At 40.0% G+C, this 17,451-nt stretch overlaps 1 long non-coding RNA gene across 1 annotated transcript; it reads left to right on the top strand.

Annotated features, from left to right (window-relative positions):
* The first annotated feature begins 14,983 nt into the window (after window positions 1-14,983).
* On the top strand, window positions 14,984-16,637 carry LOC133784094 (uncharacterized). Its single transcript, XR_009871127.1, has 2 exons — window positions 14,984-16,189; window positions 16,416-16,637. It is a non-coding gene; the product is annotated as an uncharacterized LOC133784094 (long non-coding RNA).
* The last annotated feature ends 814 nt before the right edge of the window (window positions 16,638-17,451 follow it).

The following is a 17,451-nucleotide window of genomic DNA, read 5'->3' as shown; positions in this document are numbered from 1 at the left end:
CAAAGAGAGACCTATCGAACCCGTTTGTATGGGCTCCAAAGGACCTCAAGCATGATAAATAAAAAGGTATATATATAAAAAAAAAAACCCATCGAACCCATTTTTGCGGGATCAAAAGGACCTCAAACATAGAGGAACAAAAGCAAATAATCGCATATATATACATAAAAAAGGAGTTGCGATAATGTAACAAGACTTATAAAAGTTCCAACATTTTTTTGAATTATAAGCTCAAGTGAGCATACAGCCAAATCAAATTAAATGATAAGATCGCAGAAGAAGAATCTCAGGGCCTCCTGCCACGAGCATTCCACTCAGCCACCCTAGCAACGGCGTGCTCAACGAAGGAGGAGAAATTGAAGTTAGGATTTTGTCTCCACATTTCATAGAGGGCACGCTCTATGGATTTGTACTCAATTTCAGCCAAATTCGCCTTTAGAGAGTGACCCTCTCCTGCAACATTGCGACCTTAGCTTCTGCTCCACCAAGATCGGCCTTTAGGCGAGCAACCTTCTCCTGCAACATCACGGCCTTGGCATTCACCCTCTTCTTCTTTTTCGATGATGAAGAGGCCTTCGCCAGGGCCTTCTCAAGCTTAAGCTTGGTGTCAGTAAGTTCCCTCTTGAGTCCCTGAACCTTGACCATTAGATGGTCCCTTTCAGCATTCAACGAGGAAAGGTCCTCCACTGAGTCGGCAAAGCGTTGGGCCACCAGAGAAGTCTGCACAAGAAAAATAATAATAATGATGATGATCAAACAAAGAAAAAAAGGGGTAAGACCAATGTAAGATGCATGAATTCACCCAAGTGGCGGAGCTCACAAGAGTCTCCCTAAGCTCTAGCATGGAAAAATTCGCGAGACTTCTCCAATCAGTCTCAGGAAGACCCTCGGTGACCTAGGTATACCGTTTCCCATAAGAGGTCTCCATACGACCCACCCAAGGTGCCCTCTCCGAGTCAGGGGCGCCTAGCTGGGTAGGGACAGATGACCTGCTCACAGAAGGAGGAGGGGGTACGGGAATATCGGGAAAATGAACCCGCGATGAACCAGGATTGAGGGGAGCAAGAGGAAGAGTATCGTAGTCCTCATAAAAGGGACAGACGAAGCCCCCCACCATGGCCTACTGACTGTGGGAGTGAGAGGCCATGTCATGGTCCATAGGGGCCAAAGGAGGGCACCCCCTAGGAGACAGAGATGATCGACGAGGTCATCTAGGTTATGGGGAAACCTCCTCGGGCACCCACTCTGCGTCACCCCCGTCAGAGTGATGCTCAACTATAGGCACCTTCTTCCTTTGCTCGGAAATGTGCCACAACGCATCAGGATATGAAATCGTGGATAAGTTGTGGCGGTTCAGGTTTGCCACAGTGAAGAGGCGGGTGGCCATTTTCTGGATGGGGTCGGCATCGAGGATTTTGTTCACTGGCGCTGACTCCGATCGAGGAATGTCAAGGACACCAAACTCCTTTGCACAATCAACATAATTACCAATATAAGCATAAGCTCCAAAATAACCATTTCAAAGTAAAAGGAAGACAAGCTTGAAGTACTTACTTGGGGACGAGCTAAAGCGTTCACGTACATAATTGGGACCTTTTACGAAGAAAAAGTCTTGCTTCCAGGACCCCCGGTTTGATACAAAACCCTCTATGAGGGAAACCTGGGAATTGGCCTTCTGTAAGAAATAGAAGCCTTTGGATTTGGGGGTTGACATAAGGTTATACATGAAATGCCCCTCTTGAGCCATAGGAGCGCGTTGGTTGAGCTCAATGAATGCCATGTATAGGCAACTTAAGGTCAACCAGCTATTAGGTGCCAGTTGGAGCGGAGCAAGGTCAAAGTGATTAAGTATCATGAAAAAAAAAACGGGTCCAAAGGAATGGCCCCACCCGCTTTTAAGATATGCTTGCTCATGGCCACACACCCCTGGGGGGATTATCGGCCCGACAAGTATTGGAAGGAACAAACAACTTGTATTCCTTGCCAATGCGATATTTCACGGATACAACCGATTCTCTGACATGTTGGACACAATGGAGGACGCCGGTAAAGGACCAGAATCTTGCGCCTCGGAAGCCACCTGCCGTTGTACTCTCTTTTCCATATCTGCAAAATGAAAAGAAAAAGGTGAGGTAGAAACAGGGCATTTTACCCTCCATTTTTTCTTCCTAGCAAGGGTCTTTCACTGAGGCGCTGAGTGTGAGAGCGCTAAGCAAGGGCGAATCGAAAACAAGGGTTGAGGGGAACTCGGGATGACCCCATGACAACTATAAGGGGAAAACGAGGCAGGAGGTTCGGGTGGGAGATTTCCCTCCATGACCTCCAACTCCATCTGTAGATCAAAAAGGGTCACCCTAAGGTTTGCAATGTGGTCGCTATGGTCAAAGGGGAAAGAAACTCCATTGCCCCTCAGAACTGAGTCTATTTCGCTCTCCACCACCCAAATTTTATGCCTAAGTTTAGCCATATGCTCAAGGTGACGTATACGGGCCTGCTTCAAAGTGCATAGTCTTGGTGAGGGTTGTTTTCGGGGGACTCTGATTCTAAATATAAGTTTACAAACTCGACCCCCGAAGGAGCACCAGATGTTCCCTCACATGCCATGAAACCACGTCTAGTAGGTAATAAGGATGCACGTGTAAATGAGAGGATTGCTACAAAACACAAAGGAATGGGCTGAAAACCTCTAGACACAAGCGCTCTAAATGACCAACTACAAGATACAAACAAGGGCATGTAAGTGGATCAACTCACAACAAGCTTCGGCCAAGGCAACCATCCCGAGTAGTGCTAATTTAGACCCATTGAGCATAAGAGAGAAAGAAAGTATACCTCAAGTAAGTAAAATCGAGCATTTTTTCTGGTCAAGAGGAGGCCAAGGGTCGAAAGCACCGTCACGATCAAAAGAAGGCCAAGGGTCGAAAGCACCGTTGCGGTCAAAAGAAGGCCAAGGGTCGAAAGCACCATCACGGTCGAAAGAAAGCCAAAGGTTAACAGCAATGTCGTGGTCGAAGAGAAGCAAAGGGTCGTAAGTATGCGTCTGCAAAAACAAAGGAAAAGGGTGTTTCAGTCCCCAAGTACCTGCATGGATATGGGCATAAAAGAAATGAGCACAAATAATAAAAGAAAAGGATAACAAAAGTGAGGTTCTGGGGGATTGAACCCCTTACCTCTTGAAAGGAGTAAGGATTCCAAAACCACTAAGCTAAAGAGATAAAGTGTAAATAATAGGCTAGATAGGAATGCCTATTTATAAGAACCATAGGATCATATTAGTCATCGAACCCAAGGCTTGATTAATGGTCACAGAGGGAGCTTGGCACTTGCCTTGGGACCCGCGGAGCACAATGATAGGCTTACATTCACCCTCAAAATCTCGCGGACATCCTGAATGCATCGCACCTTGAGGTCTACAAGAGAGTCTGAAGACTCTCTCGTAGACTGGGGGGCAAGTGTGAAAACTACAAATTGGATGTGATCATGAAAGACAAAGGCCTTACACGAGGCCTTCGTGAGATTGACTTGTCTCACCCTACACGAGGCCCAAGCTCATTTCACCTTGCTTACCTCGCGGAAGGTCCTATACACTCGTGCCTAAGTGTCACGCACCGTCTCACGAGCCACGCCTCGGCCGCATCTAGGTGCCCAGGCACACAAGATACTCTCGCCCCCACGCCTTGTGCCCACGTGAGGCCCTCTCACCCCCGCGCCATGCGCCGATGTGAGGCCCTCTTGTCCCCACGCCATGCTCCCACGTGAGGCCCCCTCGCCTCCGCATTATGCACCCACGCGAGGCCCCCTCGCCCGCATGCCATACGCCCACGTGAGGCCCTATCGCCACCACGCCATGCGCCCACGCGAGGCCCCTTCACCCCCGCGCCATGCGCCCACGCGAGGACCCTCACCCCCACGCCATGCACCCACGTGAGGCCCCCGAGCCATGCGCCCATGCGAGGCCCTTTAGCCCCCATGTCATACGTCCATGCGAAGCCCTCTCGCCCCGCGCCATGCACCCACGCAAGGCCCTCTTGCCCTCGCGCCATGCGCCCATGCGAGACCCTCTCGCCCCCACACGCCTCACACCCACGTGTGACCATAGTGCCAATGCCTCCGCAGAGCCGTCTCTCCCTGTGATTCCGCGAAGTCACCCTGCCTTGTGCCTCGCACGGAAGCTCCAGTTTCTTGGGTCTTTACGGTACACACCTGACTAGCGCTTCGCAAGTGTACATCCACGAAGGCCACAAGTAGTCTGATGCTTAGCAGGATATATAGTGGATTGAGGTATAGGCACATCTTGAAAAGGTGAAAACATCTATGGGGCTCGGGGAGCATGTAGGGGTACAGAACATACGTATCAACTAAAAGAAGACAAAGCACAGATATGGTGTCTATACCAGATAAGTCGTGCTTGTATGAGTGAGGTACCTGGTGTGTTCCTTACCTGCCAATCTCTGACACTCATACTAAATAAGTAGTAGAGGCACATTCAGGTACTAAAGTGGAGGCGCTCCCACATATTCTGACCATGTACTGAAGCTGACACCACAACCTTCTGCTCCACAACATGTGCCACTACGTCTGATACCACTTCCCTGACAATGTACTTGTGAACAATCTTGTCCCCTGAGACCACAATGTATTAGGGGCCATTAGAGCCCACTATAAAGGGAACCTCGCTTCATCATTGAGGGGAGTTGGAAAATTCTTGTAAAATCATAATGATCTAAGGAAAATATGCGAGTTTTCTTTCTTTTTTCTATTTTCTACTTGAAATTTTCCTTCAAGTTTCTATAAGTTCATTTGTGTTCATTAGATATTGATTTAAGTTTTTGAGTTTTCCATCCATATTTCGTTGACGAGTTCTTACCGTCAACACTCGTCAACACAAAACTAATCAACATATGGCACCTGTAACACAGAGTACCCTTGAGCAAATGACCAATAAGAAGAGCTGTGTAGGACACAACATGTAATGCCCCATGTCACTATGGCTGCTTCCTGGAATGATGACTGACCCTGCAAACCAACACGAGTCTTTCTAGCGTGTTTTGTCTTCACTTGCACGCTTCCTGGGAAAACATCCTAGGAGATCACCCCTCATGAGACTACTCCAGGTCAAGCACACTTAACTTTGGAGTTCTTAAGTGATGAGCTATCGAAAAGAAGATGCATCTTGTTGGCATAGGTAGTTCACATCAATCCATGTAAGCCCTCTTTAACTGTGTAGTCCCATACCTACATAGTCTTAGAATAATCATACTTGACCTTCCTCCAGGCGATGTGGGATTGCACAACTTTTACACGGTCTTTCCCCTTGTGGATCATGGGATTCTGACCATCACAATCATCCCCCTTAGGGGTCTGACGTCTCCGTCAGCCACACTTTCAGCTGGGTTAAGGCTATGATACCATTTGTATCGCCCCACGCCCCTACGAATCATTGTGAAAGTCAGAATCTCGTGATCGACAGGGGGAAAGACCGGGTAAAAGCTGTACAATCCCACATCGCCTGGAGAAGGTCAAGTCTGATGATCCTAAGACTGTGTAGGTATGGGACTACATAGTTGAAGAGGGCTTAAATGGATTGATGGGTACTACCTATGCCAACAAGATGCATCTTCTTTTCAGTACCCCATCACTTGAGTACTCCAAAGTTAAGCATGCTTGACTTGGAGTAGTTTCATGATGGGTGACCTATTGGGAAGTTTTCTCAGGAAGCGTGCGTGTAAGGACATAGCACGTTAGAAAGACCCGTGTTCATTTCCAAGGCCATTCATCATTCTAGGAAGTAGCCATAGTGACGTGGGGCATTACAAATGGTATCAAAGACTTGACCCATCCATAAATGTGACCGAAACGGATGTCAGACCCCTAAGGGGGATGATTGTGACTGCTAGAATCCCATGATCCTCAGGGGGAAAGATCGGGTAAAAGCTGTGCAATCCCACACCGCCTGGAGGAAGGTCAAGCGTGATTATTCTAAGACTGTGTAGGTATGGGACTACACAATTGAAGAGGTCTTAAATTGATTGATGGGTACTACCTATGCCAACAAGATGCATCTTCGTTTCGGTACCCCATCACTTTAGAACTCCAAAGTTAAGTGTGCTTGACCTAGAGTAGTCTCATGATGGGTGACCTCCTGGGAAGTTTTCACAGGAAGCGTGTGAGTGAGGACAAAGCGCTCTGGAAAGATTTGTGTTGGTTTCTAGGGCCAGTCGTCATTCTAGTAAGTAGCCATAGTGACGTGGGGCGTTACACAACCCTCAAACCCATACTAAAACAACATATAACAAAAAATGTTATATTCATAGCAATACTAAACATACACAATCTATAATAAGACAAGATATAACTATAACATAACATAACATAGCATATTCACACTCAGAATGAATAATATCCAAAAACCTAACTAACATAAGATATCATACCATACCGGAATCACTCCAGCCATAGACCGATGTTATTGTGGTCAAGTGTCCAACAGAGCACATAAATGTAAGCATGCATGTCAACATATCATAAGCATGCAATTTATCATAACGTAAACATGAAAATTACCATACCATAAGCATGTTACGCAAACATACAACATACACATACATATCACAAATACACATATCATGGATAGCTTAAAGCATAAATCATACTTACTAAATATAAATAAACTATTGTTAAGTACGTTGAGTGTACACCCTGCATGCAGGTGTCCACTCTTCTTACCTCAGGTCCAAGTAGCAACAATAATTCCATTTCCTTCAAGTTCCCTTACCGAGCCCTAGTCACAACATAGAATGTTAAAATCTTAATTTTCATATCAAATCAAGACTTTGTTATAAATGCACCCATGTCCCTCCTAATGTTGATTCATACCCAAGATGACCTCACAAAATTCCCCATAACCATTCTACATAGAAACACTAATTAGAGATACCAAAAATCAAAACCAAAACATATAGCTAAACAAAACTCCCCTTTCTGGGTGAGTAGCGTGGTCGCGTCAGGGCCTGGGCGCTTTCGCGCTCACAGAAAGGTTTGACTTTCTGGACTTGTAGCGCAGTCGCGCTCAACAATAATTCAGAAATCGCAGGACACAATTTTTAACATATTTTCCCTAAGAGCACGAACTTAAACAGAATTAAGGCTAAATTTCAACTTACAACAATTCCATAATAGAAAAACAACATTCATAAACATATCTAACCATTAATTTATCATCAATTCACACATTCATTCAAAATTATCATAAATACATGGTTGGGGTTCAAGAACCCTAACTTCATCTTCAACCTCTAGACAACTATAAACCATAACCCAAATTTTAATTTACCTATAAATCATCCCCTAGCTTGTTTCTACCATCAAATCACAATCATAGACACCTTAATATTCAATTCTAACAATTAAATTATGACTTCTATCCCCAATTCCCAATAACAATAATAACCATATCCTATAGTCTATAGAGTAATTGAATCATACCTCCAAGTAAATTCCTAATTCACCACCCTTATAGGTCTAAATGAGAGAGTAAAAGGATTCCTTGCTTTGCTTGAGAAAGTGGCAGCCATATTACGATACGCTAAACCTAGAGTCTCTTCTTAATATGCTTATACTAACCTTAGAACATAAAGACTAATTTACCCCCAATTCTAACTTTCTCATAACTAGGATCAAGTCTTTTTTAGTAATTTCATATAAGGCTAGTAGTTTTCATTTTCCTTAATTAAATGATGGCCTAAAAGTCCTCATACATTATATTAAGGCCCTTAATTACATACACTGTGACACTTATGCCCTTACAACTTGAAGGAATTATTGTTGTTACTCATAAACGTACACAATTTAAACAATTGCTCCCATAACATATTCAAACCATAAACATAGTCAAATAGACACATAAACATGTATTCACATATTTAACAACCCAACGAACTTAAAGACCTCAGACCATTAAAGACTACTAAGCTTAACCACTATTTTGGAATACATACATAAAATAATAGCACTTTATTATAAAAATCCAAAATACGGGATCCCATTGTTATTTCATAAAATCACAAGGGAAAACAAAACGTTTAATTAATTGTTCAAATACTAAATGCGGAAAAATATAGATACATAATTAAAAAGACTTGAAACAAAACGTCATCCTTGAGTTTTCCCATCAGTCCATTCATTCATTTCTCATCAGGCCAAAGCTGCCATGAATCCATCCCGCCTTCCAAACTTATTTTCCTGCACCATCAAAAATAAAAAGGAATGAGCCTAATGCCTAGTAAGGAAAATCTACTGTAACATATCATAAATCATAAGACTAAAAATATAAATCATAATACGTATGACATAAAATCGTAAATCATAAAACATAGGACTACAATATTAATGGCCATTAACTCATTACCGTAGTATGTGATAGAAACCATCTAGGTCCTATTGCTATTATTCGAGGTAGGTTTAAATCATAACTATAGTCTACAATAATGATAAAAATCTTGGGATTTGCTTATTTGCTATCTAAGCAACTATATTTTTCAAGCGACTACAACATAAAACATATACATATACATACTTACATACACATATAACACATAAACATAATCATAACACATAAAATCTAACCTATTTTCCCTACCAAAAACTGGGATATTGGAGACAAGAACAGGAATGAAAACTCCTAAAACCAAACAATAAAAATCATAAGTTTTCTAAGGAAAAGAAGATGAAAAGAAGATCTAAACCATCAAGATAAGAACTTACCGAAAAACCTTAAGTTTCAAGAAACTGAAACACCTAACCAAAAGCCATTATAATAAGTTAGGATTTGGAAGAAAATGAAAAGAATAAGAGGAACTATAAATAACTAAACCTGAGGATAAAGAATACATTGGATAGATTAGAACTTCGATCTGCACCTCAATATCAAAATATCACTCTATCTTACTTCCCAAGTGTTTAGAAAAGCTAAGATTAGAAACCTTTTAACCCCAAAACCCGAGTAATTCTCTCTAGAACGAACTTAGCTGCTTGGAGGCTCTGAAGAATGCTTGAATGATGAAGCAAATGGCCGAGTGAAAGGTCCTATTTATAGAGTTCAATGAGTGAAACTAACTCCTTTTAAAATGAATAAATAATTGAATAAAAATTGAATTTCTGCTCAACAAATGCCCAAAACTCAAGCAAAAATGTTCAAGAGCAAGTCCAAGTTGTTGAAGGCTGTTTCTAGCTCGGATTCCACAGACTTTCAAAATATGTGTGTGGAGCCGATATATCACACCCTATAGGTGATATATCACCTCCCCCATATTCCTCCGTGGTTTCGTTCGTGCGAAGTCAACGTGTTTTCCGTATCAAACATAGGTGAGATATCAGCCTTTATAGCTACGATATATCAGCATACGCTGATATATCAAACATGTTTTTGAACACTTTCAGCACACTTGAAACTTTTTAAACCACTTTGACTGAGTAAAACGTGATCCTAGCAGCTGAGGGAATGTTCTAGACTTTTTAAGTTTATCCTTGATTAAATTATTCATTTAAAACCTTAAATCCTTAATAAACATGCATGTGACAAGTGTCACGTTCTTAATTATTCTATCTAAACCTTAGGTTATAATAAATATCATTTCTAAGACCAGCTATATTAATCAAACCTTATGTTAAAATTAATATTTCTAAACTTATAAAATCTATAACTATCTCTACGAGTTTCCAACTAAATCTTGGCTTGAACCAATAACCACCAAAACTAGAATACTAAGCTACTACTACTACTATCTAGCTAAGTAAAATTCTGAGACACTACAATTCCCCCTACTTAAAAGAATTTCGTCCCCAAAATTCACTTACCAAAATATTCGGGATTCTGTGCTCGAATGTCTTCCTCCTACTCCCACGTTGCCTCCCGTTTTGAACTATTACTCCATAGGTCCTTGACTATTGGAATACTCTCATAGTGTAATTCCATCATCCCCTTCTCTAGGATGCTAACCAGTCGTTCCTCATAACTCAGGTCTTTCTGAAGTGCTATTGTATCGTACTTGAGGATGTGAGATTGGTCTGACACATATCTAGCATCATTGAGATGTGAAACATATTATGGCTATCTGCTAGAACTAGCGGTAGGGCTAATCTACATGCAACTATTCCCACCTTGTCCAATATCTCAAAAGGACCTATAAACTGGGGACTAAGTTTTCCATTCTTCCCAAACCGCTTCACTCCCTTCGTAGGAGATATCTTTAAGAAGACTTGATGTCCGACTTTGAATTCCAAATCTCACCGCTTGGCATCTGCATAACTTTTCTGTCGACTCTGAGCAACGAGAATACACTTTCTAATTAGTGCCACTGCATCCTGAGCCTCTCTAACAGCTTCGGGTCCAAGAAGTTGTCTTTCTCCTACCTCGTCCCAATGTAACGACGATCGGCACTTCCTTCCATAAAGCAACTCATAGGGTGTCATACCGATCGTTGCCTGGTAGCTATTATTGTAGGAGAATTCTATAAGTGGAAAATACTTACTCCACGATTCTCCGAAGTCTAGTACACAACTGCGCAACATATCTTCTAAAATTTGTATGGTACGCTCAGACTGACCATCGATCTGAGGATGAAATGTCGTACTAAGACTTAGTTTGGTACCCATGGCTTGCTGCAAGCTTCCCCAAAATCTCGATGTAAACATCGATCCTCGATTTGATACTATGGTCTTAGGGATTCCATGCAATCGTACAATTTCTCGAACATAAATGTATGTGTACTGGTCTGCAAGGTACGTAGTCTTGACAGGCAGGAAGTGAGCTAACTTTGTGAGTCTATCTACCACAACCTAACCCAAGCCGAGTCATGTTTCTTATTTGTTTGTGGTAATCCTGTCACGAAGTCTAGGGCTATGTCTTCCCACATCCATTCTGGAATACTAAGTGGTTGCAATAAGTTTTTGAGTCAGTGGTGTTTCGCCTTTACTTGCAAGCATATTAGGCATTTGGACACATATTCAGCTACGTCTTTCTTCATTCTCGGCCATCAGCATAGTGTTTTAAGGTCGTGAGTCATCTTGGTCGACCTTGGGTGAATTGAGTATGGGGTAGTATGTGCCTCTTCTAAAATCACAATTTTTTAATCCCAAAGTCATTCAGAAAGCACACCCGTCCTTTATATCTCAAGAACCCCTGTCCTGATATAGAGAAATCTGTAGCCTTGCGTTCTTTGACTGCAACCATATGTGATACTAATGTGTCATAATGCCCTTGACCAATTCGTATATCATCTAGTCAACTCGACTAGATGGAAAAGTTAGCCAGTTGACCCATGGCTAGTTCTATTCCGGCATTAATCAGCTCTTGCTGAAGCAACTTTTCTATTCCGGATAATGCTGCCAGATTTACGTAACTTTTTCGACTAACGCATCTGCAACTACCTTCGCTTTTCTTGGGTGGTATAAGATATGGCAATCATAATCCTTTAATAGTTCTAACCACTTGCGCTACCTCATGTTGAGCTCCTTTTTCGTGAAGAAATATTTTAATCTCTTGTGGTCCGTATAAATCTCACACCGTTCTCCATAAAGATAGTGGCGCCAGATTTTCAATGCGAAGACAACCGCTGCCAACTCCATATCGTGTGTTGGATAGTGTTGCTCGTATTCCTTTAGCTGCCTTGAGGCGTAGGCTATCACCTTGTCATTTTGCATCAGCACACATCCCAAATCTTGCTTGGACGCATCACAATATACTACAAACTTGTTGTTGGCTGTCGATACGCAAAGTACTAGTGCTGAGCATAATTTATCTTTGAGCAACTGGAAGCTCTCTTGAAATTTATTCATCCAGTTGAACTTTTGTTGTTTTCGGGTCAGGTTGGTAAGCATAGTGGCTATCTTAGAAAAACCTTCTACAAATCTCTGATAATAGCTTGCTATCCCGAGAAAACTTCTAACCTCTGATGCAGTTTTATGTCTTGGCCAATCCTTCACAACCTCTACTTTAGTTGGGTCTACTCTGACTCCATCCTTGGATACTATGTGGCCGAGGAACGCTACTTGGGACAACCGAAATTCGCATTTCTTGAACTTGGCATAAAGTTGATTCTCCTTTAGTCGCATCATGATTAGTCTTAAAATTTCCTCGTGCTCGACTTCATCCTTGGAGTACACCAAAATATCGTCAATTAATACTACGATGAATTAGTCTATGTAATCCTTGAAGACCCGATTCATTAAGTCCATAAATGCGGCTGGAGCGTTGGTAAGACCAAAAGACATAACTAGGAACTCGTAATGTCTGTATCGAGTCCTAAAAGCTGTCTTTGGTATATCATCTTCCCTTACCTTGAGCTGGTGATAACCGGGCCGTAGATCAATCTTTGAAAATATAGTCGCTCCTCGGAGTTGATCAAATAAGTCGTCGATCCAGGGTAGTGGGTACTTGTTCTTAATATTCACCTTGTTCAGCTCGCGGTAATCGATACACATCTGCATGCTTCCATCCTTCTTCTTCACAAATAAAACTGGTGCACCCCATGGCGAATGGCTTTGTTTGATGAAACCCACGTCTAAGAGCTCTTGTAACTGTGATTTAACTCCTTGAGTTCGGTAGGTGCCATCCGGTATGGTGCCTTTGAGAAAGGCTCGGTTCCCGGTACTAGTTGGATTGTTAAGTCAATTTCCCAAATAGGCGGTAACCCTGGTAAGTCGTCAGGAAATATCTTTGGAAATTCCTTTATAATGCGGACGTCTCCAACCTTTAATGGTGTTTCTTGTGCCACATCCATGACGCTTGCTAAGAATGTGTGACATCCTTTCTCTATCATCCTCTGAGCTTTGAGAGATGAGATAAGCGGTGTCCATAGTCCTGAAACATTTCCCATAAAACATAGTTTCTGACCATCATAAGCTTTGAATGTCACTTGCTTCCGTCTATAGTAGATGGTTGTGCCATGCCTTGCTAGCCAGTCCATGCCCAATATTACGTCAAAGTTTTTAATCTCTAGCTCTACCAGGTCTCCTTCTAGCTCCGTGCCCTAGACTTTGATCGGCACTCCTCGTACTATTCGTGATGATAGAAATACTTCGCCCGAAGGCAGTTCTGTAACAAACCTAGTTCTAAAATTTTCACAAGGTTTGTCTAATTTTTCTATCATTCCTAACGAGATATACGAATGTGTTGCTCTCGAATTAAACAATACTGAACATATTTTATGCGTTTAACTTTGTAAAACCCCAATATTTTATGTGATGTTCTTGAATTAAAATGTTATTGGGAAAGAGTATAGGATTCTAGAACTAGGAATCACTCAAAAAGATTTAGATTTCGTTAAGATTTTTCTTTAGCAAAATTATTGTGCAACTTTTGAACAAAGTTTTCAATTATGAAAATAATCATTTGGATTTGAAATTTATATTAGCTATTGTTAATATATAAAAGTTATGATTTGGAGAGTCTTGTGAATTTTCATTTAAGGATATGGTCTCTGAATTATTTTTTTGAGAAAAAGATTTGATCATTGAGAGAAGGTTTTAACTAGTTTAGAATACAATGTGTTTTTGATGAACTAAACAATTTTCCATTTTTGGATGTATTTATAATTAATCTAGTACATTTTTCAATTAAGGAAAATATTTTTTCTGGGATTTTATGAATATTTTTTCCCTTAAACTAGCTTTGAAGTAGAAATAATGGTATAAGAACCAACCAATTCTGTGCTGGGATTTACAAGTTACAATTTTTATATAATAAACTAAAATCTTGAAATAGTTTCTAAGGCTAAAAGATTAAGGTTATAATATAAACAAGATTGCTCAATCTTTTTAATGTCGAAATAAATAAATTAAAATTTTCCATAATAGTAATTAAAGCATATTTTTGTAAATCAGAAATATTAAAAAGGTAAATGCCTTGCGATATATGAGGTAAGTGTAGCTATATATCTACAACACATATATACTTTATGTTTATTTATGCATGTTGTTGTACACAAGCACATGTGTGTTGTATACATTCTAAGCAAGAGACCAATGTTTCCTAACAGAAGCTAGTTGCAAGTGTTTTCTAAATATACATATGTCCTGCAAGGTCGTCGATCCTATGTGGATGCCAGTTGTAAGTGTTACCTAATGAGGATTTTAATCGCTAGAGGAGTAAAAAATACCCTTGCAATTATGAAGTTAATGTCCGAGTTCCTTTTAGGCAGCTTTGTCTAGCCAGTGTTCACCTCGGGGAATAATATTGAGAAAAATTCATCAGACTGGTGTATGCACCCACAACATAAACGAATTATTAATTTCTAAACCCTATGGTGGTGGTAAGAATACATTTTTAATTTCCCTTATAAGAAAAAGAATAAATGTGCTAGTTAGATTTATTTTCTAATCATATTATTTTTATAATTTAGAGTATAATGGCTAGTGGTAGTGAAAGTGCAAGAGGTACTGGAAAACAAGATCTATTATAATTGTATTTAAGTATCAACTATCTAATTCTTATCCAAATAAGAATGCAAGAAAGTGTCCAAATGTACTACCGAAGCGAAAACATAGATGTTGCAATGGATTCTAAAGAAAGGTTCAACTTAATAGAAGAAAGCAATGTTGTTGGAAAATACTAGAAGTGAATTGTGTGGTAGTTTGTTTAGAAATCAAATCTAATTGACGACGATGAGGAACAGGACGATGTATACATGTATCCTAGAGATATTAATTAATATTGAAGAAGAAAAAGGCTTATCGAGCTGCTGTGAGAGCATCAAAAGAATCTGAATGACAAAGACAAGAAATGTATTGTCGCACTATTTCAAGAATAGATTACATTTGCACAACAAGTTGGACAAGGGGTACCCACTCCCTTTTTTTATGAGATTATAAATACTATATTATATATGTAGAGACTCAGAAAAAAAAAAGTATTATTTAAATTTGTTTTTATGTGGGTGGGACCCACCTGAGTAAAGGAGTCAGTACTCCCTTTTTCCTTTTCTTCTTCTGTTCCCCTTCCCTCTCCTCGAAACATCTCCTCCTTCTTCTTCTTCTTCTTCTCTTTCCTTTGTTTTCTCTCCAAACCAGCCACAGCCACAGCCACAACCAGTCGGACTACCGCTGGAGCGCCATTTCCAACATGCGCCGAAGCTACAACTTCTCTGATTGGCGACGACAACAACCCAAAGTTTGGTAACCATTGGAGCAAGGACGCACCCGTACAGCCACTTCGATGTTTTGTCGTTGAAACTTTGAGGTGACTTTCCGGCGAACTCTGACCACCGTTCGACGAGTGGGTGGCACCATTGGAATCAGCGTCGCGAGAGGAACGTCGCCCACTAAGTCATTCCGGTCAACTCGCCGTTTTTCTCCCGCGAGATTTTGGGTATCTTCCCCCCTTTTGAAGCATTTTTCGATGACATCGGAGGTCATTTGGGAAATGAGCTGTACTTCCGTGATGTCCTCATCGAGGGGATCGTTTTGATATATGCCATGCATATATTCATTGACGTTTCTGGTACACTGCTACTGTACACCGCTTGGGTGAGGTTCTAGAACTTAAAAATTTTAAATATGGTAATATTATATGTCACAGGACATGATTTTGAATAAGGAATGCAATAATAATCATTTGCTCATTTGATGCACGGAGGAAAAAATTGATATATAAATCGATAATCGTTAAGCTTGGGAGTGTCCCTTTGAGCTTGGATTGAAAATTCTAAAGAGGTAGGGAATCAACTTGACTATTGGACTTATTTTACTCGTATTAAATTGCATTAAACATATTCCAATTTCGATATTTATAAAATATTTGAAAAATTGAAAACTTAACCTGTATGTTTTCTGATCTGTTCTGAGGGCACTGAGTGCCAAATATATTTTTGTTCACTTATTTATGTAGGTTATGATTTTTGGATTTTATTCAAATGCAGCTGTTATGCTGCCCAATTTTCTAAAATATAAAAGGAATATGTTTCTTTCTTTTCATGTTTACCTGCATTTGGTTATACCGATGAGAGCCATAGTGGTCATGATTTATGCATATTGTTGTTTCACGACCTAGTCTCTGTGTCATCATAGGTATATCATGGGTCTACTCACCTGTAGGTGCAAAGACCTAACATCTGTATACAGGAAGTTTTCTGAGCCTCCCCTTGTGGTGGTTATCAGGTCTGGCTACCCGGTTTAGGATGTCGGTTTTTCTATGGTGAGTAACGGGAACTAGGGATCTAGTAGACGGTGTGATGTGCACTTGTAGCTATGCTCTTATGATTATTTGTGGTTTCTCTCTATTTATGTTTATACATGATGATGTATGTTTTGTCTTGAAAAGCTAACCATGCAGGGGTTTTATTAAACTTTTGGGTCTCATGTTAATAGTTGTTTTCCTACTGGGCTTTATAAGCTCATCCCCTACATCTCTCCAATTTCAGGATCCTAGTGATGCAATTGTGGATAAGGTGAATTATTGATGAAGGCAATGTGTTTAGTGCCATAGACCTATCTTTTGAACATTATATGTATTTAATTTGGAACGTATCAGTCTGTATATCTAATTTAGCTATGTAATAGTTATAAATGAGGAATGGTGGATGCTAAGTATTATTTTGGGTGTTTTATGACTTACTAAATCTAACTGTTTGGTAACTACATAACTGTGGGAATATTATTGTTCTAATGTATTAGGATAAATGATAATATTTTTATCACTAATATTTTTATATATAATTATAGAAGTTATTCAATTGTTTTGACTTATAATTATAGTATTATTTAATATAAACTAAATGATCATTTATAAAGATTATTTTCCAGAGTCAAAATTTGATCTTTGACCACCAAAATTATGGATATTACAAATTTGCTACATCCTATGGCTCAGGTTGTGACAATATACATAATAAAAGAAAATGAGGGAATGTGTTGATAGCTAAAATGGAAAACATATGGGTTTTCCATAATGTGTGATGGATGGACAGGACATACAAGATTGAGTGTTATCAATTTCATGGGATACTCAAAAGGCTCAACTTTTGAAATTCATTGATGCTTCTAATAAAATCATAGATCATAAATATATTTATGGTTTGCTAAAAGATATTATAAATAACGGGGGAAAGAATAATGTGGTTTAAATAGTAATTGACAATAGTTTAACTTTTGTGAAAGTATGAAAGAAATTGATGGAGAAGTACAATCTATATTGGACTCTCTGTGCATCACATTATAATTATTTGATATTTGAAGACATTGGGAAGAAAGATTCTGACATCTGTCTTTCTCCTTGAGGGCATTTTAGGAAAATCTTTCCACAATTGTCTTTCCTCTGCGGAAATGTATTATAATAGTTTTGCGTAGGGATTGTGCTGCATGATTATGTGACTTAAAACTTTTGTTTTGCTATGTGATGCTATGCCTATGATATTATTTTATTTATTTATGAAATGAGTTGCAAATTGATCTCTTAGT

Source organism: Humulus lupulus, chromosome 6 (genome assembly GCF_963169125.1).
Source record: "Humulus lupulus chromosome 6, drHumLupu1.1, whole genome shotgun sequence".
In the NCBI taxonomy this organism is placed as follows: domain Eukaryota; kingdom Viridiplantae; phylum Streptophyta; class Magnoliopsida; order Rosales; family Cannabaceae; genus Humulus; species Humulus lupulus.
Note: the sequence above shows the minus strand (reverse complement) of the source record. Positions and strands in the feature narration are given on the sequence as shown.